The sequence below is a fragment of the Emydura macquarii genome, unplaced genomic scaffold (assembly GCF_026122565.2).
Source record: "Emydura macquarii macquarii isolate MOO-44397 ecotype Brisbane River unplaced genomic scaffold, CSIRO-AGI_Emac_v2 contig_1146, whole genome shotgun sequence".
Classification (NCBI taxonomy): Eukaryota; Metazoa; Chordata; order Testudines; family Chelidae; genus Emydura; species Emydura macquarii.
The window spans coordinates 18,461,243-18,488,979 of NW_027131283.1; positions in this window are offsets into that span (position 1 = coordinate 18,461,243).

Below are 27,737 nucleotides of genomic sequence, written 5' to 3' on the forward strand. Positions count from 1 at the left end.
TCAGGTCACACATATGACACCTGGAGGAAAACATGAAAGTGAGAGCTAACTGTTTATCCCTTTTATCCAAGCAGTTGTTTTACCTTGAGATGCAAAACTTTACACATCTAACGCACAAAGATGAGTCTGAAGAACAAATTTTGGATTGGGAGCTGAATTCTTACAGAATTTGGATCCCAAGATATTGGTCTGGCCTAAGATAAGGATTGGACAAGCTGAGATATTCAAACAGGAAATTCCCCAAATTTCAGGAGTATTTTCAGATCTGCGGTGTAGACTCATTGCTTATATATATAAATTGAAAAATGAACAATTCAGTCACATACACAGGGTCCTGGTTATAATGCAGTTATAAGGCACAAAGGAATTGCCATACTGGATCAGACTTGTGGTCTCTCTTGTCCAGATCCTAGTCACCAACAGTGGCCAGCACCAGAAATATCAGAGGAAAGTGCAAGTAATGGCACAGCAGAGATAATCTACCAACCAGAGAAGCCTTCTTTCAAACCCTAATAGTTAGAGATTGACTTAAGCCTCAAAGCATGAGGTTTTTATATTCCTTCTACAGCTTTATTTTAAAAATAATATATACTAATATAACAGATGATAGTCCTCTGGACATGCAAATGTCTGCATAACTGACCTTTTATGCAGATATGCTGCATAGCTCTGTTAAAAGAACTGGATATTGCAAAAATGCAGAATTTTTAAACAAAGAAATCCTTTTCAGTATTTAATTGCAGAAATCAGTTCTTATCTGACTGCTGGATCCTACTTTCTAGTAAGGTCAATAGGACTGATCTGTTTTATTTAGAGAGAACAAATCAACTAAGAGATTTAGGAATCTCCAGAATGTAAAGGCTCGTAACAAACAAGATATTCTCCCTCCACTGTAGCTCTTCTCACCAAAATATTCCTGAGTTTGTGCTTAGTGATCTGTTAGAGGAGTGAATCCAATGTTACACATATCCTTTGGCAGGTTTAGGGCTCCTCCTTTTTAACCTTTACAAGTCAATTATCCTTGGCATCAAAGAGCCTCTAAACCGCTGTCATTCCCACAGAGAAGTATTAAAAATTAGTTGACTGAAAAATCTAGAAATTAAATCAATGCAATATATTTGAAATAATGCATACAGATAATGTAGCCAACATGCACAAGCTAAATGTCACCCTTCAATCTCATGATTATTTCTACATTTTCATCTCTACAAATACCCAGCCTAAAATCAAAATATACCAATAATGTAAAATCATTTCTAGTTGCTACTAAACAATGCTGCACACACACACACTACTTTCTAATACACTATGTTTTTCAGCTAAGCCTGCATGGTACAACATTTATGATTACGATTCTGCTTGGTGTAGCATTTCTTAAATACAGAACTTTTCTACCATTTTGCATTTAGCACAATTCAGGTGCTACTTTTACTGCTGCCTAATGTTCCCACATAAAGGCAGACTATATCTTGTGTGCTGCTGAATTTACTGGGGAGGTATACCTTTGGCTACAGTCTATTAACCCCTAAATGCTCTGGAACCCTGTCGTGGGGCCAGTGTGTCTCATCCTTTTTTGGGGTGGTGGGGTGAAGGCAGATATAGGCCTGTGGCTGAGTTGGCTCAGATGTCCTTAGTCCCCAGGTGATGTGGCATAAAGGTCAGGGTCAGTGTGGTAGTCCTGGGCCTTCAGGTAGGACAAAGCCACCAATAGTCTGAGAGTCCAGGCCCTCAGGCAGGGCTAAGCTTCAAACAGTCTAAGGGGCTCTGGCCCTCAGGTAGGGCAAAGCTGCAAACACAGGTCATCGGGCCTAAGGTGGGGAGGCTGCAATTCCAGAGTTGGGGCTGGCAGCAAGAGGGTCAGGGGTCCCAGCCCAGGGCCCTAACAGTGATGGAAGGTTCTGCCAGTGGGGTCAGCAGGGATCCGATCACAACACACTGACAGCACCCAACCCAATGGGTCTTCCCCCTGGACCACTTCCTGCCCTGTCCCTTCAGGTGGGCATCCTGGCATCTTTGGGTCCCCCAGCTTGAGTGGCTCCTGGCTCCTCCATAGCATCAACCCCTCTTGGATGTCTTCCATCATCCTGGAATACGCCTTGGTCTTGGCATGGCTGGCTTCTACGGTCTGGCAATTTCATAGAATCATAGGGCTGGAAGGGACCTCAAGAGGTCATATAGTACAGTCCCCTGCACTCATGGCAGGACTAAGTCATAGATAGACCGTCCCTGACAGGTGTTTGTCTAACCTGCTCTTAAAAATCTCCAGTGATGGAGATTCCACAACCTCCTTAGGCAATTTATTCCAGTGATTAAACACCCTGATACTTCGGAAGCTTTTCCTAATGTTCAATCTAAACCGCCCTTGCTGCAGTTTAAACCAATTGCTTCTTGTCCTGTCTTCAGAGGTTAAGAAGAACAATTTTTCTCCCTTCTTGTAACAACCTTTTATGTACTTGATGGCGTCCGGGCTGTATTTGGCAACCTGCATCCTCCCCCGTCAGCGGTCAGCTCCGACTGAGCGGAGTAGCTCTTTTTTATACCTGGGTTCCAGCCAGAGCGTGCCTAACAGTGCCGAGGGGGTGTGGCTGCCTTGGCCCACTGGATAGCGTTAACTCCTGCTGGGCCAGAGTGGGACAAGTGCACCCTGTCACAGACCCCCAACTGATTGAGAAACACCTTTTTCTCCTGTATCCTAAGTAGCTATGGAGCTCAGCTAGGACACTTCTCTTTTCAATTCCTATGACCAGAGTGCTCTCAGTTGAGAATTTTCATTTGTTGAGTTCACTTCCTTGGTTAAGTGGTTTAATGACATTGAGAGTACAGTAAAAAAACCCAAACCTCTTTTTAAAGCTCAGAGCTTTTGACTCTGTTCTTTTTATATAGCATTAACAAGTAGCCAGTGGAAGAAGGTTGTAGCCACTAAATCCTAAAGGTATCAGTTTGTTTGACAAATTTGAGGCAAAATTCTTTATCTTCTAATTGTTGGTTTCATGCATTAGAAAAACTACTTGTGTTCTATAGAGAGATTTACAGGTAATATATGTGCAAATTACACAGTTAGGTATAACATGTAAAGTAAGGTAATATATACTCAGTCAAGTGTTCTTTTCTATTGGAAGATAAGCAAGTATTTGGTAGAACACTGTTGTACAAAAATACACCCAGAGGTATTTGGTGCAATACTATTACACTGATAGGTCAAGTGTGGTTCTTGGTGCATGTATAGTTGGTGTAGAATTAATGTTTTTTTAAAAAAAATGTGAGGTGTCCAGATGGCCCTGTGAGAAGTGCTATAAAAAAGCATGTATAAATAAAATAAATGTCCGAAAATCCAAGACAATGGCAGCACAACCAGGAAAACGGATAATTTGACAAAGAGTTAGCATGGATTATTTTTTAATTGAAAAACTCTAGTCGTAGGATTCTGTTGTAAATATAACTGGGAGTGGCTATTGCTTTTTTGAAAAGTGTTTATATATCCATTCCCTTTTAGTTCTTGTCAGCTCATTACTTTACACATTTATTATCTGATTGCTAAAGAAAATGGCTCTTGCATTGTTGGTAATAAATGTCATTTTCTATTCACATCTATCTGAGCAAGTGGAGAAAAACTAGACACAGTAAAAGACTTCTGCTGTTTGCTATGCTATAGTGAGATTTGTTACACTGAATGCAAAAACACAGGCTATTCTAGTGCCACTACAGCACACACACTGTTTCTAGGACTGATTGATGACATTTCCTTATATAGTTAGGCGTGAGACATTGCTTTTGAAAATAGAATTAAAACTTTCCCTTTTTAGGAGCAAGCACCATTTTGGCAACACAATCAGCCCCAAGCACATACGTTCTTTTGGTCAAAACATCACCAGGGTACTTTGTTAACAAAATGTTCAGGTCATGCTAAGGCCAAAGCATGAACTAGAAAACTTTTTATGAGCTAAATGTTTCCAAATAGCACTCCAAGTTGAAAGTGCTGAAATTAAACCTTCCTCCTGAAAACAGGGTATAGCTGCGCTGAGCAGAAGGATGACATTTTTCCCCCCCATGACTCAGCATAGGTGAAGGGCCTATGCACTGACATGTGTCCCCTAAACAAAGACGGACGCTATCAAAAACTCTGTCTTAAAGCAGAGCTCCAACTACGAGGCAATAAAGACACATTTGTGTCATAAAGCATTGCTCTTTCCTGTCTTTATTTTAGCTAGCAAGTAATTATTTGCCTATCCTCCAGAATTAATACCTTGCACAACAACATATGTCTGCTAGATCTATTATTGAGAGGAATTCTAGTCAGATCTATTTAGTGCAGTGACAGCCTTCTCTCTGGTCTCTTTACATTTGGAATTCGGGCTAGATTATGCAACCCTCACTCATGTCGGTGGGCATTCTCTGAATTTGTGTGCTCATAATTGCAGTGGGATTATGTGTGCGAGTAAGTGCTCACCAGTTGATGAAAGATTGCATTTTGTAGCCCACAGAGCTGTAACAGAGAGTGAGTAATGAAGACTTGGAAACAGCTTCTACTCTTTAAGCATAGGAATTACAGACTGTGTTGGTTGTGTTTTTAATCACACATTTGGTACTAGTAAGAAGGTTGATCACAAATAATAACTACAGTATTGTTCTATTTAACTAATAATTTTCATACAGTTAAAACCATTGCTCACATTTCACAAGAACAATAAATCAAGAACTACTCTGCAACATTCTCATCATCAAACAGCTTTGAAACTCACACACACACACACACACACATTATCTACGTCAATATTTATATACATACACACACACACAAATTTTGAAGAGGAAGAAATAGAGTTGACCATGATTTCATAAACTATGAGAATCAAAATTTCAAGTTCTCTGAATCTGTGTGCCCATAATTGTGTGCGCCAGTATTTATATGCCCCGAAGCAATTTTGTTGCAGGAGGGGGCACATTAAAGCATATGAATTGCAGTCTCAAATCTCTATATGTGCAGTTTTTGACCCACAAGTTAAGAGATTACATTGAAGCCACTATGAAAATTTAGCCCTGAAAGCACAAGAGCTGCCAGTTGCAGCCAGGAATATGATATTCTAATATCTGAGAGTCTGAGTCTGCTTTCACACTGGAGAAAATCAGGAGCAGCACCAATGAATTCAATAGTTACACTGATGTCAAAATGGTATAAGAGAGGAATATCAGATTATCTGTTTTCTGCTTAAATGAACCATCGTGGTGGAAATTGTGTGTGCAAAGATTCCGCAGTCAAGGCGTCAGTGGAGCGAAACACACATTCTGGGTCAAATTCAATGCAGATTTATACCTGATGAAGCAACATGGAAACAATGCAGTGGCATATGAATCAGCATATAATTTGTCCAAGGGGATGTGCTTGAGAGTGTTCAGAATATGAAGTTGTGGTGACAGGAGAGGATTTTTATTACATATACTTTAGGGTTTAACCATAGAGGATCCTACTGTACTTATTGTTCATTCTGCATTTAATTCTTCACCTGATGAGAATCTTCTGTGTACAGCAGAAATATATGACCTTGAGAACTGAAAAACAAAAGCACTGCAGAAATGGACTGAAAATGATTATTCTAATTATTTATTTGAAATCTGGTGAATTAAGAATGATGTGAAAACCAGGTTATTAAACCAAAGCTCTGTACCAAATGGAAATCTTGGCAAGTAACAAAGGCGATTCTATTTTTTCCCTTGTACCTCTTCAGAGCTTTGCAAAATATTGATGTAAACAGCAACTCAAAAACAGATCTGGTTTTAATAAACATATGCTATTATTCCATTTCACTTGCTCTGGATATCTCACTGCAAAATTACCTTTTAAATATCTAATAATGCCTTCAAGTATACTTGGGAAATGTTATCATATCTTTCCTCTTGGTTCTTTGGTAAATTGAAAAATAATATGTGTTTTATTGACATAGAAAAGATATTTGGGCTTGGTGCTTTGTCTGTTGCATTTATGTTTATTGTTTTCTTCAGACTTTTAAACTTCATATTAGCCTTACACAGACTAGGTCTCAAGTTTTGATTTCAGATATCCCAGGTTTTGAGGGTGTTCAGCACATTATAACAAGGGGAATCAGCCATTGAAATTTGGATATGAAGGGGCATAGGGAGCATCTGTAAGAGTAAGAAGAAATAGCTGCAGGAGGGATGAATGTATGTAATGTCCCGACGGAGAGGAAAAGGAGACTGAACTTGGTGTGGTGAGAAACCAGTAAGAAGATCTGAAAATGGAGGAGGGGAAGGACCATTGCTGGAGCAATAGGAGAAGAGGATGACTTTACCTCAGCATTTTTGATCGACTGGAAACATCTCAGAACTCTTACTGTGACTCTTATTACTGTATCAACAAAGTATTCTGCTTAACCAAATAAGGGACAGTGTAGGAAAAATAATTTTGGTATATATTTCTATGTATCATCCAGGGCCAGATCCTCGGCACAAAACAGTCAGAAATTGCTCTAAAGAAGCAGCTGGGTCTTCCCTTAGCAGAGAGGAATACTTGGATAGTGTAAAGCTGATATAGCCAAGTCTGGGCCTTCCTTTCACTCCCCCTCCACCTAGCACACTAGGGGTGTATCAGGGGTGGAGGATAGCAGGGCATGGTAGGTAGAGTGGGCTCATAGGGATTGCTCCATCTGACATAATTTAGAGCAGGTCTTGGATTGCTCCAAATTACCCTGGGGCCTATTTCAGTTCCTGCAGACCCCAGGATTGGAGGAATGGAAAGGTACCTTAGAGTCACCTTTTCCATCCTCTTCTCCTCAGCTGTGCAAAGTGAAGGCTTTGTACCTTTGATCTAGCTGAATGACATCTAGTTTTCAGTAAAAAACATTGATGTACATTGTCTGACATCTTAATATATTTAATACCATTCAAGTGTATTTATGGTAAGAAAAATAACAGTAAAAATTGCAACAGATCTGCTTCCTGTGTGTGTTCAGCCATATTTGCTTACTGACAAAATACGTTTTTATTATTTTTCGCTCTTGTTAACTCTATGGAAAGAAAAACAGCTATGGGAGAGGGAGCTGGATTTCTTGCTGGCTTGTGCATCATCAGTAGAATTAACTACATTCAGTTTGTGAAAACTTTATGACAACGTCACTTGCAGAGTACCTGAATTCACCCACAAATGAATTTTTTAAAAGAATAAAAGCCTCCGTTAAATAATTATATAATAAAATGAATGATATAGTTAGCTGACCATATGACATTTTGTGATTGTTGTAAGAAAGAGAAAACTGTTTAATTAAAGTGATTCAGGACAGACCTAACAACTTGTCAGATGTGTCATGAAACAAATTAGGCAAACCAATCAAATCCTTGCACCAAACTGCCTCTCTACCTGATTAGGAAACCACTGATTGTATTTTGACTTGAAAGGAAAGATTTGTCAAAGTGTGACCTTTCCTTAAGACTCATTGCATGACAAAAAATTAAAAGGGAACATAGGTGAAACTCTGTAATAATAATATTTGGCATTTAGCATCCAAAGAGTAGAAAGCACTTTGAAAAGATGGGTGTTCTCTTCATTTTAGAGATGGGAAACTAAGGTCTGGAGACCTAAATTAACTTGCACAAGTTCCTACAACAAGTTACTGGCAGACTCCAGAATGGGAATCCAGTCTCTTGACTCCCACATTCCCTGCTCTAAGCACAAGACAACCCAGCTTCCCATTAAAGTAGAATAAAATTAAACAACTTTTCCCCTGCAGGCTCTGCGCTGTGCCCTGTAAGTACAGGACTTACTGTCTGAAACCGTTTCTTGCAGGACACAGCTCATTATTGTCAGCATCTCTGTCTATGTAATATTTGATGCCACTTTTCAACTCATAAGGATTTCATTATGCTCCACAAGGTTTGGTTTTTCACTTTCCCCACATTCACCCTCCTCCTCCATGGCAATGGTTCAGGCCCGATCTATCACTGACAGGATCACTTGAACTGGTGAAGCATATTTCAACACATTCACTTGCTTGTTTACCACCTCCTTGTCTTCCCCCTCATCCCCAAGCGCCAGGATGGAGTTTTGCGACCCATGACAAAGCTACAATACTGTCCTTCAGTTCTCCCAAGGTTACAGCCTATAAAAGTCATGAGGAAACAAAAAATGATATGTCCCACTGTAACAAAAGGGCCTCTTACAATGAGTAGATCCTCTTTCCCATCAGGTGAGAAAAAATAATAAAAGCTCCTTTATCAGTCAACTTGATCTGGAGAGATGGAGAATAAAAGCAGCCTTTGAAACAACTTAATAAGGAAAGAGGGACCTGGTGGGAACATTTTAAGCATAGCTTACATTCTATTCTTAACCTTTGCTGCATAGTTACTGCCCTTCTGTCATTTACTGTGAACTTTTCAACATACAACCTGATGGGCTAGTGAGCAGTTTTACAATCTTCCAGAAGCCTACTGAAGACAAAATAGATTCCTAATACAGCACAGGGTGGATGGAAGGGGGAGGGGGTGCAGTATGAAGATGGGGAAATGTCTGAGACAAGCTTCAACTTTCAAACATAACTAGATAGCCTTTTGAAGTGCTCACTGTAGTGGTCATTGTATTAAATAGAAGCCTAGGGCCTCCGTGCTCCTACGGAAGGCAAGATCACCTGGCTTGGTAGCTGACAGGATCGAGTTCATAACATTGTAGGTCATGCAAAGTTCAGAGCTTCTGTCTCTCAGATTTAGCCCTCTTTATTCAGTCTCCATCTTTGAGAGATGAAGGACAATTTGTGTTAATCCCTTCTCCCTGTCTCTTGTATATCTGGGTTTCAATCAGAACTGAGGTAAGGCTTTCTGAGGCTCCCCCAAAGAAATATTCAAACCTGACCCTAAGCCTAGGGATAGAAAGTTTGATTCTTTCTGTCCACTAGGACTCCTCCGCCCCCCCCCCCCCAGCCTTCCATGAGCTAACACTGTAACTCCAAGAGTAAGGCATGAATAAACACAAACTAGGAGGGATTATGACATACTACTTAGTTAATTATGACTAACACAACCCAATCTTGCTTTCCTTGTGGAAAGAATGCCACAAAAGTTCAGCAAATATTATTATGAAATGAACCATGAAGACTTTACACACTTTGAAAAATGGCATCTTCCCTGGCAACAAACAAGTCGATTTAGTTTCTAGTTGATGGGATAATCTCTAGATTTAAAACACTTGACAAGTGACTCAAGAAGCAAAAGTGTTTCCGTTCCCATCCCCCCTACATCCCGTTATTGTTGATATATTTTATCAAAAAAAATCTTGAAGTTACTGGTCATTTTAATCAAGATGAGAGGTGTCTTGTTCTGTCTCTTGCAAGTGCCAAAAAATCATGCAGAGAACACCACCATCTTATGTGAAACAAAATAAAACAGTTTGAACTGTATGTGAAAGGATGGCTGTCTTCTCCTTAATCAGCGTTGTTAGTGTTAATGGGAATTGAGTGTTCACTGGAGATGGTGGAAGACACCCCTCTATAGCTAGTGGTGGATTTTTTTCTGTGCACACAAGTAAGGGAAAGTATGTCAAAAATTTTTTTTATTGTATCCTGTCATTATGAGTGTGTGTGCTTGTGTTTATGCACATGTATAATATATTAGGTCGCCTCAATTAAAATAATTTGAGATTTCCCTACAGATTTGTGAGGTACTGGATATGTCCAAATACAAGAGCATTGCAAAAGTAACAATCGTAGCCATTATCATTTTTAACTAATTATTTTCCCTACACCCCAAGCATTTGCAAAAAGAGGGTATGGGAAATGTTGGAAGGGGAGGGTGATTTGAGCTTTTAAATTGCCTAGCTTGCAACTGGTGAATTATATTGAATTGTGTTGCTTCACTTTTATAGTATGATTGTGATGTACTTTTAAGTTATGTTCTGGGCACCTAGAGCATATGGATAGTTGTCCATTATAGCATTTGTACAAATATAAATAAAGAACGAATGAGTGTAGCTATGCATGTTTGGTTTTGCTACAAATTTTCTTTCCTTGTGGTAATGTGCATGTCATTGCTGTTCTGTAGTTCTTGTCAAATTGCTGTGGAAAAAACATAATATACCTGTTGCTCAGCATCTACAATGACTTTACTAGGACTTGCAGGTGCTGGATACAGCTCCCATTGAAGTTAATAAGTGCCTTTACATTGATTTCAGTAGGAATTGGGTCATAGGTTTTTTGCAACTGTGAAAATCAGGCCCAAAGTGTTCTAACCCCTCAAGGCCAGGCCTAATGTTAGGAAGGTAGGCCTAGCAATAAAGATACTGTGCTTGATTCTGATCTTACTTACACAGGAGCAAGGTGCTTCTTCCAAGAGCAGGATCAATCCTTTTGTCCTGACAAGGATCTTTCCACTCTTGTTTCCTGTTCTTTGGCCTGGTATTTTCTCCAGAGTTATCATAGGGAGTGTGCAGGGTCTTAGGTTCCTTGTGTCTGCAGCAAGGATTGAATTTTGCAGATGATAATCTAAATGTTCTAGCTAAACCATTCTTTCCCATTGAAGCTTTGCCTATCTCTCCCAAACTTCACTGCTGCCTTTCCTCAGCCTTTTATTCCCCCTCCCATTGGAGAAAAGTCTGTGGCTTTTAATTCATTTGAAAAGTTTCTGGTCATCTTTCCAAGCCTCTGCTGGCTACCTTCTGAAGAGGTGGGCTCTAGTTGCTATGGTAATTGGAGCTAAAACCAGAGCTGAGCTCCATTCAAGAGACTTGCAGGATATTTTTTGTCCTGGAGTTGTTATTGCAAGTGGGACTATATTTACAAGACCCTCTCTGACAGAAAAAGATTGGAAGGGCTCTAAGAAATGGGATCAAATTTATTTTTAGGATTTGTGTGTATATGACGTGATGCCAACGGTCACAATATCTGGGGTTTTTAAACTTTCACATGACCTTCCTATTCTTGATGTCAATCTTGCAAAATTTCTCTTATTCAAAATGGGTGCCAACTCCCTTTACTTTAATATGGCTAAAGCCAGGTAAGATGGCCACCATTTCCCTACAATCTTAGGATGTGGAAGTGAGACTGCCCCTAATAAGATGGCTACTAATCCTCAGTGTTTTCAATGAGACTGAAACCATGCTATCCATATGGAAAATGGCTGCCATTCTGTAGATAGGGTGCTAGATGGGACGCTTCGAGGAGACAAGGGTTTGTGAGGCGCATAAGAAAAGTTGAAGAGGTGTAAGAGCAAATTGAGGAGGATGTAGGGGGATGTGGAATTCAGGGAAGACACTGAGAGTGATGAGGGAGGTGTTGTATTAGTTTCAATGGAATAAATGGGCCCAAAGAAGCAAAGGAGTTAACATGACTCTGTCACTGTCCAACATTAAACAGTGTTAAACAGGTTTCGGGGTTTAGTATTCAGAGACCTCAGCCTACTTACTGCCATGGCATACACATCCTTAAAAATCTTTTAAACCAGAAAAGAAGGAAAACCAGTTAAAGCAAGTGAATTGTAAAGTATTAGGTAAGGTTTTCATTTTAACAACATTCCTTGTGTCCTTTCCTGTTAGCTGGAGAGAGTTTTAGAAGGGCACCTCCTTCCCCTTTGGCAATCTCTTAGATGATATTAAGAAAGGTAATAGCTGTCCTTTTTGGGGAAAAGAGAAGAAGGTAGCTGAGCTGGATTGGTGCTGTTGTTATTGTTGTTAAAGTCCAGTCCCATTTCCTAGAAGACAAAACAAAACTACACACACACACACACACACACAAGAAGGGAGAAAAAAGAACAGCACAGGTAGAAAATGCAGTTCCTGTCTCTGGTGTTGATATTTATTTGCAAGTAAACTCATACCAGTGTCATGCTGTTTAGGGCATTGCTTTTAGCTGCTTTTGGTGGACTGGGGAAATATGGTGAAATATGGAGGGGGTGGAAAAGGACACAAAAGGGGCAGAGCGGGGGCGGCTGACAAAGTCTCATTTCTGAGGTGGTATTTGGGATTCAGCTGGAGCCAGTGGAGGTGCTGATGTCATCTAGGTCCCTCTCTTGGCTCAGTGTGGTCAGGACATCTTTCAGGATTAGGATGACCAAGGCTCAATGATATTCTTGATTCCGGGATCTAAAGAGATGGTCGGGGTGGCAGCCACGATGGGGAAGCTTCCCCTTCTTTCAGTCAGCAACTGTTGCACTTGTGCTTGATTTCCCCTCCATGCAAAGTCTTTTCTTTTAAGGATCCCCAAAAGGGAGTGATGGGCAGAATAGCTCATCTCCTCATTATTTTGTCCACCAATTAGGCCTAAGTTCTGATGCACCAATTTTGCTTCACTGATTTCTGTACTAGACTTCTCTTGTTTACCAGACATGATGTGAATACAGTTCTTGAGTTATATCAGTAGGCCTTTTAGTTTGGACTAATTCAGTTTTTCTGTCTCCCTTTTGCACCTTTTCCCATCAACATTTGTTGTTATAGCTTATTGTGACATTATAAACTTTTTTCTACTTTCCCACTATTAGGCTCATAAGTAGGGAAAATTTGTAGGACCAATTATTACAACAGAGGAGAAAGAGGCAGCAGATTGAGGGAGGTGTGGGGAAATGTGGGGAACAGAAGACGACTGAGTAAGATACAGGGTAATTTGTTGGGAACAGGAAGCACTGGGAGGTGCAGGAGAAAATGGAGAGTAGGAGCAAACAGGCATGTAGGGGAAAGAGAGTGTGAAGACATGGAGGGGATTGAGGGAATGCCGGGAACTGTAGGGAGCAGAGATAGACTGAGAGGGCGCAGGGGGATGCATTATGGCAGAAGAAGAAAATATGACGGGAAAGAAGAGAAATTTGAGGAACAAGTGAACGGATAACCCATCTTGGGGACAAGAGTTGGTTGGGGACCATGGATGAAGAATAAGAATGAGGCAGTTGGTTATTGTCTCAAGTTAGGAAGTGAGGATGAAGAGGGATAGAATGGCAGCTCCTCACGTCTCAGGGGTAGAAGAGGGTAAATGAAGTCCCATCTGAGGAGTGAAGGGGGAGGGGGGACTGCATTTTTGTTTTTATATTTGTCTGAATTTTGATCACACATTGAGAGTGGGCAACTTTCCCCTAAAGGTGGAAAAATCAACAATCTTACAAAAAACCCCAAAACCCATTGTTTGAAAATTCTAATGATTTTTAAGCCAATCTCATTATTTTTGGTTTCTGACTGATGAGTTTTGAATGCTTGTGTTGGCAATACTGATGACCTAAGTAATCTTTATATTGTGAAATACCTCTTCTTGTCTCTCTTTCCCCGTCTTTCATGAAAAATTTTAAATAGGGAATGAATCAGATTTTTTAAAATGTCCTCATCTGATTAATACTGAATAGTTTTATGTAAGGTTTACAGGAGAAGAATGTGCTTGTTACCAGAAATGGCTAAAACGGACAGTTGCATGTGTATGAAAGAATTTGTTAGAGGCATCTCTCCAAGCAGTTGGACTAAGTTAAGAGTCTTTTTTTGTTTTAAGTAAAGAGTATAATACCACTATCAAGAAGCTGTCAAAAATTACATTTATTCTCATTGTAAATTACAACACTACAGGCTTTTACAATCAAATGACTTGGACAAGTATATTAAAATAGGATTTAGACGTAAGAAACATTATCAGTTGCTTTCTCCTGGCTAGCAAGAGAGTAGAGGACTGCAAATGTCTCTATCATATTGAAATGATTTTATTTCCTGCATATGAACTCCCCCGAAGATCACCTATGGTTTGGCCAAAGAGCAAATATATATTCAGATAAACTAATACACAGCTGGAATATTTATATAGAGCTTTGCCTCTTTCCAGGCCCAAATGCTCCTGGCTCTTTCAGCACCCATTGCAGTAAGCCTCAAAAGGGAGTGTTCTAGTTCACAGAGCTCAATTTGTCATAGAATGAAACACTGCGGTGACTGTCATGGGTGAGTGCTGTTATGGGAAGCTAATCTGACTTGGACAGAAGAGAAACTGAATCTTGACTTTCTAGTGGAGGGAGAACGAAAACATGCATCTTGTTATATCTTACCACAAGATCCTCCACATGAAATCTACTATATTACAGTAGTACTGCTAGATCAGTAAGATGAACTGCCAGAAACTATATTTGGAGGCCACGTGCAGATTCCCAGATAGAACAGGATCACAGCAGCTACAAAACAAGCTAAATTTATGAGCCATTGCTGTTATTTTTATTCATTCATTTTAGTAGGTTAAACTCGGCCAGTGTTGCTCTCTGGGTTTCATGATTGCATGCTGTACTCTAACAGCCTATAATCAAGTCTACATTTTTGGTTAAAAAGCTACTAAAAAGAAGCAGATTGATTGGTAAATATTAATTTGTACCAACCCACTCTTAGCACAACATTTTCAAGCAGCTCCTGGGGGCTGCACCCTTGACAGACTGCTTCAAATCTTAACCAGTTTCACAGTGGGGAGCTGTGAGTGGCTTTCAGATAGATGTGCAAACATGGGGCCAAAGCTTGAGATCTTTACTCAGGCTCCGATCTAGGAATCGGATCCATGTAAGTGGAGCCTTATGCCCGGGTAGCCTGTTAACGTCAAAGGGGCTCTGCTTGCAGATTTGATTGGAGGATCATGGTCTTGGGTATTACTCAGTCAAACTCCCAGTAATGTCAGTTAAAGCCCTCAGGATTTGGCCTATGGGGAGCTGCAAGAATAAATGTGCTCCCTACCAGCCCCCAAAGCCCAGATTACTGACTTTTCAGTTATACACTTACTATAAAATGCCTCCTGAACTTATCAAAAACAAGGGCTTAAACCTGGATGTTCTCTCTCTTTGTATTTGTAAAATAAAGTATCTGAGGGCTCTGCAAGTTAAAAGATCCCAGTGTGTATGCCCAAAGCAGGAAACAGATATTCTACCCTTCTGTTGTTTTAGTTTCTTGCTTTTTTTGAACCACAGAACTTTTCTTTAGTTATTGCTATTTAGAAAGAAAACACCTTTGTGTTCAGGTGAGTTTTGCAATGTGCCGTAGCAGGCATATCAGGTGGAATTTTCAAAAGAGCCCCACACGCACCTGTGGAAAAACTCCCATTACTTCAGTAGGGGCAGAGTTAGGCCAGTTTTGAACACGTTAGAAAATCCCACCCATAGTGTTGGTTTAATTTCAGTTTCTCAAAAGCGCCAGTGCTATATTGTAGGCAGCTCACAATTTTTATAAAAACATCTAAACATTTCAAGTGGCTCAGCGTGCACAAAATAAACCTCTTGGCTCAACACAAACAAAACCCTTATTTTCTCCAGCTCAACCCACTTATATCCCATTCACCCACCCCCTATACATAGATGTCTTCCTGCACAGATCTTTCATTCTACACGCACACTTAGAGGTGGATTAAATCCACCCCCTTTCCCAAAAAAAAGCACCATAACACTTTCCAAAATCATAGAATCATAGAATCATAGAATATTAGAGTTGGAAGGGACCTCAGGAGGTCATCTAGTCCAACCCCCTGCTCAAAGCAGGACCAATCTCAGCTACACCATCCCAGCCAGGGCTTTGTCAAGCCTCAGCTTAAAAACCTCTAAGGATGGAGATTCCACCACCTCCCTAGGTAACCCATTCCAGTGCTTCACCACCCTCCTAGTGAAAAACTTTTTCCTAATGTCCAACCTAGACCTCCCGCCCTGCAACTTGAGACCGTTGCTCCTTGTTCTGTCATCCGCCACCACCGAGAACAGCCTAGCCCCATCCTCCCTGGAACCCCCTTTCAGGTAGTTAAAGGCCGCTATCAAATCCCCCTCATTCTTCTCTTTTGCAGACTAAACAAGCCCAGTTCCCTCAGCCTCTCCTCATAAGTCCTGTGCTCCAGCCCCCTAATCATTTTTGTTGCCCTCCGCTGGACTCTCTCCAACTTGTCCACATCCTTTTTGTAGTGGGGGGCCCAAAACTGGACACAATACTCTAAATGCGGCCTCACCAATGCCGAATAGAGGGGAATAATCACTTCCCGTGACCTGCTGGCAATGCCCCTCCTAATGCAGCCCAATATGCCATTAGCCTTCTTGACAACCAGGGCACACTGCTGACTCATATCCAGCTTTTTATCCACTGTTACCCCCAGGTCCTTTTCTGCAGAGCTGCTGCCCAGCTCGTCGGTCCCCAGTCTATAGCTGTGCATGGGATTCTTCCTTCCTAAGTGGAGGACTCTGCACTTGTTCTTGTTGAACCTCATCAGATTTCTTTTGGCCCAATCCTCCAGTTTGTTTAGGTCACTCTGTATCCTATCCCTACCTCGCAGGGTATCTAGGTTGTGCATTTCATTTTGAATTTTCCAAAAAACCCCCCCCCCCCAATTAGTTAGGCAAAATCCACATAATATTTCTTGAGTTTCCATTGGATTTCTTTTGGAGTGATAATAGCCTACTTTGGATATTTTGGGAGGACAGGGGGGAGAAGACAAAAATCTAGTCACCCCAAAACCTTGAAATTTTGATGTGAAATTGAGCATTTTGGGGGAAAATAAGAAAAAAGGCAGAAAAGACTCATAAGCAAATGTTTAATCTTGGAAAGAAAATGTCTTCTTGGTGTTTTTTTAAAAAATGCTTTGCAAACCCCTTGTGGGAGCTCTGGCAAGTGCAAAGAAGTTTGCTTTCTGCATTAAATGCTTAAAGTAGACTCAGTTCCTGAGGCAGAGATGATCCCTGAGAACATTCTAGCTTAGATCCCTGAGAGAGGAGTTTGCCTACATGCTGATGTGACTACATTTGGTCCATCATTGGTGTATGTATGGGTGTAAATAAAACAAGTTGCATTTTGAAACATGCCCAGACTCCCTCCACATCACTAATTTCTCCTGCAGGAAGTCAATCTATAAAGCCCTAGACAGCTGCTACTGCTTGGCAGAGGGGTGACACTATTTATTATTTATATTTTAGTAGAGCCTAAGGTCCCAGCGAGGTCAGGACATTATTTTACTCGGTGCTCTATAGTAATTGTAGCCTATAGGACTAGTCTGCTTGCTTGCATATATATATATATATATATATATATATATATATATTTCCTTATAGATTTAAGTATTGTTGTTTTATTATAATAGAGTCATAGATCCATATTAAAGTATTATAGCTATAATGCAAGGTGCCTTACAGGCCATACATATGTTCGGGACCTTTGACCCAGATAAGTAATGATGAGTTAAAGGATCACACACATATATGGTTACAACCTTTACCCTAGATAAGTCAGGAGGCATCAAAACAAGGGCATTGTCTCAGATTATGCCCCGAGTAAACTTCACAGATACACCACAGAACCCACAAAAAGGGCCAGAAATAACAAAGGTGAGATAAATGAACCATCTGGAACCATCTGGAAAGGATATGGATATGTCATTAATATGCATGAACCTGGAAGCCTATGGAATAAATGTACCCTAATAATTTGGGGCTGAAGAATCCAAGTTTGGATTTAGGAGGAGGAGTCATATTGCTCAGGGTATAAGAAGGGGCAAATCATGTTACTTAGGACAATCATCAGCTACTCTTTCTTGAAGCTTCTTTTAGTTAGTGTATTAAGATTTTGTTCTTCATTTATACTTAATATTATTTGTAGTGTTAGTCTTAGCCTTATAGCTCTTAGCTCTCGAGCATTGTCTAGCTCTCCACCCCTCCAGTCAAGACTTGAGAAACCGGACATTTCTATCAACCATGTCATCAGGGAAAGGTGTGAGTATATTAATCCAAAGCATACCGTAGAAATATATATATATATATATCACATGAGTCTCTAAAATAAGACTGTAATCCTATCCATTATCCATTTGATTATTCATTTTATTTTAATCAGTCATTTGTCCATCATTTTATGTTTCCTTAATAAAAGCTTATAACATTATACAGATTTGGCTATCAGTGTGAGCATTCCTGTCGTGCACCCCGGGGTCCCTATAAAACTCTCCTGGAGACTAATTCTGGGACAAGAACCTCATTATCTTCTGATCAAATCAATTGCTGAACCTATAACCCCCTTCAAATGACTAAAACACCCAAAATCAGGCTACAGTAATAAAGATATAGTCATAAACAGCGTCTGTCTCAAAGAGCCTACGGTCATAGGCCTGGGTCTGGCAAACACATACGTGCTTATCTTTAGGCAGGAGAATAATCCCATTACAGTCAATGACTGTGATTGGGTGCTGTGCCTTTTGAAGGTGCAACACACACAGACACAGCCCAATGGGAGGGAGGCTTTAAACCTCTGTTGCACTCCCAGGATTCTAGGCCAGCCAGGGGCCCATGCAGGCTGCAGTGAAATCTGTCAGATCAGGGAGCAGCATTAAATTACAGCAGCCTCACCTGGGCGGCCTAGGAACAGCTTTGCAACACTGAGCTACTCAGAATTGCTGTAGCATCATGTGTTGTGGCTATGCTCCCCCTGACATGCCCCTAATGCCCCTCCCCCCCACACACACTGGAGGGGTCTCTGGGGAGGTCCAATGCTGCATCTGTGCAGGAGGGTTTTTTTCCCTTGGCCAGTCAGGATGGTTTATGCCTCTGTTACGCTGTGTCAGGGTACAGGGGCCATAGCGGGAGAGATAATCCCTCCCAGTGAGTCTTGTTTGCAGAATCAGGGCCTTAGTTTAAAAGAAGACATAGCAGGTGAGGGAAAGAATAACAAAGGGAGGAGGGAAAAGAGAGAAAAAGAAGGATGGGATATTGCAAACATGATTTTTCTTTTTAGACTGTTTCAGCTCCTCACTTACTTAGCTGTTATCAGTTGGCACTGTGCACACAGCACACCTGCATATGTTATGTATATGCCCTTCATGCTTCAAGAAGGAAAGAGATGGTATACCGTGATAATAAAGTGCTATATTTGATTCTCGATGTGCCATGTGCAGCAGCAGAAATATCCTTACGGAAATATAGAACTGCAGACAAACCAACTGGACTAGCAAATAGGACTGCTGTATCCATGCCAGGACATTTAAGGATTTGATTTTGTTGGTTCTTCAGTGAAAAGTTTAGTAAATAGTCATTTTAACCAAAATAGTCTTTTTACCTTCTAACAATAACTGCTCTGCTTAGATTAGCTGTTCTTGTTTTCTTTGCCCCTTGACAACATATAGGGTTGAATTATAACCCGCAAAGATGCCAAATATCCAACAAATGGAGTTCATTGCCTAATATAGTAGTCATACTGTTATGGTTATGGTAGAACACTCTCTGTGACAGATATTCAGCATCTGAGGGGAAAATAACCCTAACAATATAACATCCTTAAATAAAATTGAGGAAATGAAGCGTGTGTGTGTGTGTGTGTGTGTGTGTGTGTGTTGAGAGGCTATAGATCTTCTTCTGTCTGAAAGTTGTACTTTGGATTGTCCATTATTTATTAATCTAATCATAAAATGAGCGATTTATTCACTTTTTGTGTTTATTCTTGGGGAAAATGACATGCTAGCCAGAAAAAGCAAATGAAACAGCCTGTGCAGAAAAAGTTTATCCAGACTTTGGAGGCTCCAAAGTTCTCATGAGGAAAAAAATCCCCCAAAATAGCTTTTGATTATGAATGACAACAGAGCATAGGAAGCCAAGACTGGGACAGATCTTCAATTAACGTAAATCAGCATAGCTCCATCAGCATAGTTCTGTGCATTAGGTGAAGAACTGGCCCACTATATGTACATCGCACACCCAGAGCAGGCCCAATTGTAGAGTGTAGATAAGGAACCCATATTATTATGAACCTAGATAAACAGGATTTGATTCTCTCACTTTCAACAACTTATTACTGGTGCAACTCCATTGACTTCAATGGAATTAGTTCTGATTCACACCAGTGTAAGAGAAGAATCAAGCCTGGACTCTGCATACTTGCTTAGATACCACAGCATGGAGCTTAGTGTAAATGGAGGGATAAACAGATAATCGATATATTGGGTTGATACAATCCAATAGAAATTTTAAACTCTCCTCAAGTTGTTCAGTCTGTTTGGAGTCTTGCATATAAATTAATTCCGTGCTCCTCTGTAATCTCCCCATTTCAGGGTAAAAAATATATTTCAGACAAGTTTAACATAAAAGTACTCCTTCTACCCTATTTTTGAGGCAGTAACAGCACTGAAGATGTCTTCAGCAAAATGCTTGGTGGAGCTGTAATTCCTTCTCCCCAGCCCCCCAAGTTTAACAAAGATCTTCCCACTTCCCACATTTACTGGCCAGCATGAATTCTCTTTCTTCACAATACCTTCTTTGAAATAGAACCAGACTCTGAAAAGTCCCCTTGGAAATGAGAACATTTCCTGCCAAGTGCTTCATGGGGAATGCGGAATGCCTGTGCAACTGACACCAAAGTTTTGTGTCCTGTTGTAAAGGTACAGACATTGTATAGAAGGGGAAATGGGGCGAGAGCTTACTTTTCCCATATGCAGTCTATTAAAAAAGTTGCTTATGGTCTCATGGTAAATCTGCTTTTGATTATTCTTTTTTCCACTGTTCCCAAGACAGCCAATGCAGCAACTGATCCATTCCCCCCAAGTTAACATTTCAGCAGGCTTACCAATAGGTCCCTCTAAGTACGTAAATGTCTCACAGAATGAAAACAATGCATTTGTCTGATATGATTTAACTGAACCCATAGTATCCTGCCCATGGTACTGATCATCCTAAACTGACTGTGACCTGAAGATACGAGATGCTCATTAGGGACCTTAGTAGCCTAATATCACCAGTAGATTGAACAAAGCTGTTCTCTGTTTTGCCAGCACAAACATTAATAAAAGAGACTGTGTCAATAAAAGTTTCCAAGATGAACCCATAGAATGAAGCATTTATGGACTATTATAAACAGTTTGCCCCTTGGTGGCTGTCCGTTATCAGGACTAGTCAAAGCCCCGATAAGCTTTGCCTCTTTAAGAGTCATTAATTTCCTTGGAAATTTAAACAGCTGTCACTTGTGATACTCTTCAGGTGTACATGTGGGAAAGATTAGCTAGTGTTTATAAGCCAATCTGGTCATTAAGCGCCTGCCCATGTGGAACCTCCTTCACAGGCTGTGAGTCAGGCCTGCAAATCTCCCACAGATAATTGGAGGCAGCCATGAATTATGCGAATGAGCTGTCGACAACAGGGATTGTGTGGCCTTATTAATATCAGCTGGTCTTAGTACAACATTTAATGATTTCTAATAAACCAGAGCTCTCTCTGAGATGGAGATGTGCTTGGCACTCCCAGTGCAAGGTACGTGTAGATTATTTACACTTTCTGTCACATTCGCCTGCCTTCCTGTGGCAATTTGATTCCTTAATATTTTATTTATTTGTAGTACAGCAAAATGCATAATATTAGGATTCAAAATAGTATAATGTAACCCACTGGTGAGTGTGTGTTCTAGGTCTCCCTCTGTGTTGCTCCACAAAAGATGTGAGTTTTGGAAATCACCCAGCAGGAAGCTGTCACATTTTCCTCAGGACACTCAGAACTGTGAGCCACTGTGTTATCCCCTGTGCCTCAGCAAGTGAGAGCTTTGCTGTTGTTAAGCTGTGTGTCAGCTCCCTGGCACCCCAGCCTGCCTGCCTTGCCTGCAAACTCATTGAAACTCTGTCAGTCTGAGTCTTGCCTTGGAGATACCATACAGTGCACCCCAGTTCCTGAGTTCTCCCAGAGACATCTCCCTGCAGTGTCCAGTCCCTCTCACTGTGACACTTGCAGAAATTAAGTCCATTGCATCCAAAAAGACAGTGCACACAGCAGCCTGCTGTTAGCTGGAGACTCACACTTGATTTTAATGCACAGAACTGAGATAGCTGTGAGTAGCAAATAACAGAAATTTAAGTGATAGCAAAAGAAAAAGACTGTGTGACTACAAGCAAAACAAAACACACTTTCTAGTGACACTTTTCTAGCAAGTTACCATCTTTGCCTAAGCAGTTTTCTTACTTAAACCAAGTTATCAGCATCTCTAGCCCTCCAGGCTAGAGAATCCAACTTTCACAGGCTCAGAGGGTGCTGTACACTATGTCCCCTCAGTGATGGATAACTAAAATGTCTTTTTGCTACTCTTATCTTACCCAGAGTCCATTGTCTCTACCTCAAGAGCCAGATTCTGTCCCCTGGCGTGCTTGCTAAACTGTTTTCTCCCCTGCTTGATGGCTTTGTTTACCTTATTTGTAAATGTACTTGCATTGGCCTCTGCTTGTAATCAAGCCAGTCAGACAGATAAATACACATTCCTTTGTCTCAGGCAGGCTGGGTTTATGCACTGCCTCCAAAAATACTGTAAGATCATATTTCCAGCACACACATAACTCTTTGTACGCATTCTGTACCTACATCACACAATGATTTTCGGGACCAGCGTGTCACCAGTTTATAGATGATGCCTTACATGACACCTTTTAGATACATATTATAACAACAGTGTATTGGGGGCCTGACACACTCATTACCTGATATGAGTTACAGTATGGTGGGCCCTCTGCCAGTTGGCACTGAGGGGCTTTTAGGATCACAGAGCCTTGGCTCTTTAGTTCAAACTACAGGTGCCCATGCTTTCAGCTTTGCAACTCTCTGTTCAATCCCCAATATGTTGGCCAGTATGGTGGCCATCACAACAAGGTACATTTTTCCAAAACACCCAAGTGACTTAGAAACCAATGGAAATTAGGTTCCTAAATCACTCAAACTTTTGAAAATGTTATCCCTAAAAATTTTCTGCAACTATAAAAAGAATAACACAAGATGCGGAAGCTTTTATGACTAGATTATTTCCACTCTTCCCCACCTTGTGACCCTGTACAGGGGCCAGGATCAATCACAGTTATTGGAGCTGGCATCAGGATGGCATGAAATAAATGTCCATGGTGGTGGAGGTGACTGGGGGTGCACAGCCATCACTCAGAGAAGTCAAAGGCAGGAGAGGGTGTTGAGCACCTTGCAGAGGATGCTTCATGTGTAACAGAATTGGGCCCTCGCTCACTCCACATAGTTCTTCATTAATTTTAAAACAAACTTCTCTGTTTTTTCTCTAGAGCCCTTGACTGTCAGGGCCCTGCCATAGATCCTGACCATCAAGCCACTCAATTCCCTTAGCTTTACAGCCCACCCTTAAGCCATTACCTCTATAACTGAAAAAGGCTGGATGCATTAATTTCAGAGTTCATTCATGACTCATCTTAACAGACTGGAAGAAGTGCTTCTGAGTGGTGTATGGCTCAATCTCCTGCCACTTCTTTCTTTTCATTTTTATTTGTGTGTGAGTATTTTTTAAGGGATGGGTGGAGGCAGAAGTCAGTACTCTGAATGTCATTCTTCTTAGGGTGGAAAATCTTTGCAGCATTTCCTAAACATGGTCAGATTCTGGATTCATAAAATCTTCTCTAGAGTTTGTTTCTTAGCCAGATCCCCTCAAGAGAGAAGGCTTCATCGCTGGCTTTCAGTTGGGCAGGAGGCTTCCTCCCGAAATACGCACTGAGAGCAGGAGAACAGCAATGTAATCCAGATTTTCTCCAAAACAGTGTGGAGTATCATGCTGGCCCACCAACATTCGTTTGATTGTACCATCACATTTTCAATGCTACATCCCTTGCCATAGGCTGTTTTGTCATCAGACCATGACGGACTGAGCCAGATTCAACTCTGGTGTAAATCTTCCGAAGCCAGCCTGAGACAGGGCATTGTAAGACCTACGTCCTTTGGAACTGGTCTAACCTCAAGGATATTTTTGCAGTGTAGACCCTTTGTTCTTCTGGCCTGGCAGATAAGAGCAAGGCCTGTGGTATAGCAGGTGATTGATCAAGAACAAAATGGGATCTCTTAGCCCAGGCCATCAGCAATGGTCAGACTGAATGGAAGAGGCATCTCTTAAAGATAATTTTTTTGGGGGGGGGTTGGGTTTTTTTTTTTTTTTTTTTTTTTTTTTTACAGGCCCTTATCTTGGGTTGTTTCTCTAAACTGAGGAGTTCAGACAAGGAAGGGCAACAATGGAGCAAAATACGTGGCTTTTTTCTGGGAACACACCCAGAATTTTCATGAAAAAAGCAAAAAGGTAACATTTGTTGGTTTCAACTTTTCAACAAAAAGGGGATTGTTCATTCTCTTCTGTGTTCATTTGTATATTTTGGAACATTTTGAGGAATTATGATAGCAGTCCCTATTGCTAAGGTTTCCTAACACTTCCCGTCATAACACCCTGTTTTCAATTGCTTATAATTGTGCCAAACTTTAACCATTCAGACTGAAACTTTCCATCCTTGGACCTTTTCTCAGGTTGAATATTTTTGGAAAGGTTTCTGTAAAATTATTTCAGTTGTTTTTCTGAATACAATCTGTTAGTTTTAGTAATGTTAACCACTTTTCCTTTTTAAAGAGCTGTAGTGCCTCTATGGCTAGGAGCCTGGACTTCAGATTTGGCAGAGGACTTTTCTAGGGTCAGAGAGGTGCCTGCATAATTTTCCTGCATAAGTAATCTGTGCATTCTTAATTCAGCTTCCTGGTGTATATACATTTTGATTCAGTCTTTATTACATCATCAGTCTTTAATTGCATGACCATACAATCTCTTCTTCATTCAATACATAGGATAGATGGTGCTCTCCAGAATGGAAATTTTTCTTTTGTTCAAATATGTTCACCAGATCTATTAAACATGCTAGTATTTTTTTTTTAATTATTCCTGTGCTTCATTTTAAAACAAATTATTCTGTATGTAGTGATTCCCCCACCCCAGTTTTACTATCTTGGAATATGAGTTACAATTTTGTACTGTAGATCACATGGAATTTTGCTGGGTACAAGAATGCTACTTCAACACTATGAACAGTAAAAACAACGAGAGTCCTGTAGCACCTTAAAGACTAACAAATTTCTGTGGGCATAAGCTTTCGTGGGCTGCAACCCACTTCGTCAGATGCATGAAAAACTATGAACAGTGAAAGCCTTTTTAACTGGGAGAAGTTTGTTCTAATTTTGCAATGTTAAAGAGAAGTCTAGACACTGCTTTTTCTGGTTTAAAGTGGCTATTTTAATTTTCCTGCTCCTTTAATCAGATGTTAGAATAATCAGAATTTGGATTCCTTTTCAAATTGTCATTCAGTAGTTCAGTCCACAAATATCAGGTCATTTAATCCAAGCATCTGATTACCATTTGTTCACAATCTGAAGAAATCAGGTAGTCCAATGATGTGCCCCTTATGTCCTCGTGATTTTTCAACAGTTTCCATACTCCAAGTTAATTTTCTTTTTGGGTACTAGGGATAGCATACCATCACAAATAATTTCTTCCTCTTGTTTCTGGGCCTTCTGAGACCTCATAAAAACTATGTAATCTATAGCATCTACTCTTTAATAATTTATACTTTACAGGCCAGCTGATTTAAGTTTTGTTTAAGGACCTCAACTCTGAAACTAATAACTTTTCATTCATTTAATGTAACAGCTTCAAAACCTGCCTGCCCTTCTGTTCTTTGGTGAGATGTAAAGTTCTGAACTTGCAAGCTATTCATCACAGGCAAATCCCCTGTGCCCATGTGGATCTGATTTCAATGGGCCTTGCACTGGTGTGGAATGGGTTGCCAGGATCAGCGCCTAAGATTATAGTTTACCCACACCTAACTACTTTTGTTTTGAATGGAGAAAAATCAAGCTGTGGAGTCTTGGGTTTGTTTTTAGATATTTTATTATTTTTGGAGCAATATATTGCGGATCATATCAGTGTTCTTGTGTCCAGGCGAGAACATTATATTGGTGTGTACTACAATGCTAGCGTCTTTAACTGTCTTTTCCTACATATCAGTCCTGGCCCTTGGAATCAGGGAACATGTCAAGAGCAGCTACTTTAAAACAAGGGATAGGGCTGTCACTGTAGATCCAGGGCTGGTTTTGAAAGATACATAATGCTCAACGAAATCTACTGGCCAGACAATTAGCTGCTGTAAATGGGTGTTGCGCCTTTCACTTCAGTGGAGCTACTCTATTCCCTTCGACCTCCCCAAACTGTATTAAGGTAAACGATTTAAAAAGATTTGAAATAGCCAAATTGGGTGGCCTGAAAAATATTTGGCCTAAGGAGAAGGGCCATTATTTTTGTACAGAGTGTGTAATGTCAAATATAAACACCAGGGAGACTTGAGCCCTCCTGCCCCTTTTGACTTTATTCTAGTATGCATCCAGTTTGCTCCCTGCCACTAAAAATTGATAACCAGTGGGAATAGCAGCAAATACCAAATCACCGTCAAAGAGCTTTGTGAAAAAAATCTGCCAGAGCCCAAATTCTAGAACTTGGAGCACATCCCATTAGCTTCTATGTAAACTTGGGTTAAGACTGTTCACTTTGTTTCAGACTAAGAGGCTTTCTTCTAAAAACCTATCTCAAAAGTTGTTTAAATATACAGTAGTAAACAATTTATAAGAACAAATTGGCTGAAGGGGGACCTAACTGCTGCTTCTCATACAAGATCTTATCACTGTGGTCTGGCTCAGCAGCAGTATTAGCAATATTTCTTAAACAGTGTAGTGCAGTTTAATATGTCCTCGTTATTCTGTGAAGGGTCTCCGTCCAAAATAAAATGCAGTACCATCCAGGTTTGTTCTTTCACTTTTAGCAGCCCCTGTTTGGGGACATGCAATTTAATCTTAATGAGCTGTGTGTGTCTTTGAAAAAGACATACGCTTCTTATCATGATCAGTGCACACAGCACCTCCACCAATAGATGGGGCTGTCTCTCTATCTGATAAGTTAGTTTCTTGTTTTGATATTCTGTCGCTGGCTTGGTTTGGAGGGGGTGGTGGGTGGCTGGCTAGGAATAAGTTTGAGAGCTTGTCGCTTTCACCCACAGAAGTTGGTCCAATAAAATAGATGACCTCACCCACCTTGTCTCTGTATATTAACACCAGCAAAAATGACCTTCAAGGAAACACCCAACCAACTGAAGGTCACTAAGGCCCTCCAGCTCCCAAGAGGACTCTTATTGTGGAGACATGGGTTCCCTCACCGCTCGGTAGCGCTTCCTCCTAGCTGCCAGGTGCTGTGCCCTCCTCAGTGGTCTCTCGATCCGTCTTCTTCTCTGTCTGCAGCCTCTCTCATTCAGAGCAGCAGCTTCTGGTCCATGACTTGGCCCTTCAGCCAGGTCACTAAATTCCTCCCCTTTTGGGGAAATCACAGACTGACTAGCTGTCCCGATAACCTCTCCAACGCCCTATGCCACTACCTAGTGGCTGGTAGGGGAACCCAGGCCCACTCTCTACACTGGGTTTCAGCCAAGAGACCTTATAACGTGCAGCCTAGGCTGTACTGTCTTAGCTCTTGCTGCTGTTCCCCTGGGCTTCTTCCCACCCTCTCTGGGTTCATCCACCTCCCTTGTCTCAGGGAGTAATTTCAGCCTCCCACCATGCAGCCCTCAGCTCCTGGGCTTTATACAGGTCCCTTCTGTTCCTGCCCAGCTCAGCCTGCTTCTTATTAGTGGCCTCTTTGTAGCCTACATCTCTCCTCTACTTGCTGCTTAATTGGTTAATTAGGCCTGCTTGGCCTAATTTCGCTTCTCAGGGGCCATTGTGGGGAATACACCCCATCACAAGGACATTGTATCAGATTGTGAGCCAATAATCAGGCCCAGTATGTCTAAAATAATAATTAATAATTGAAAAATTATATCTATGTGTGTGTGTGTGTGTATGTGTATAGTTTACCTGCCAAAAAAGTGCTAATATGGATTGTTAATATAAAATGTACAACGTATTGAACTTGCATTTATTTATATAGCAACTGTTGCTTTAATACTAGCATTTTATTAATATTAATT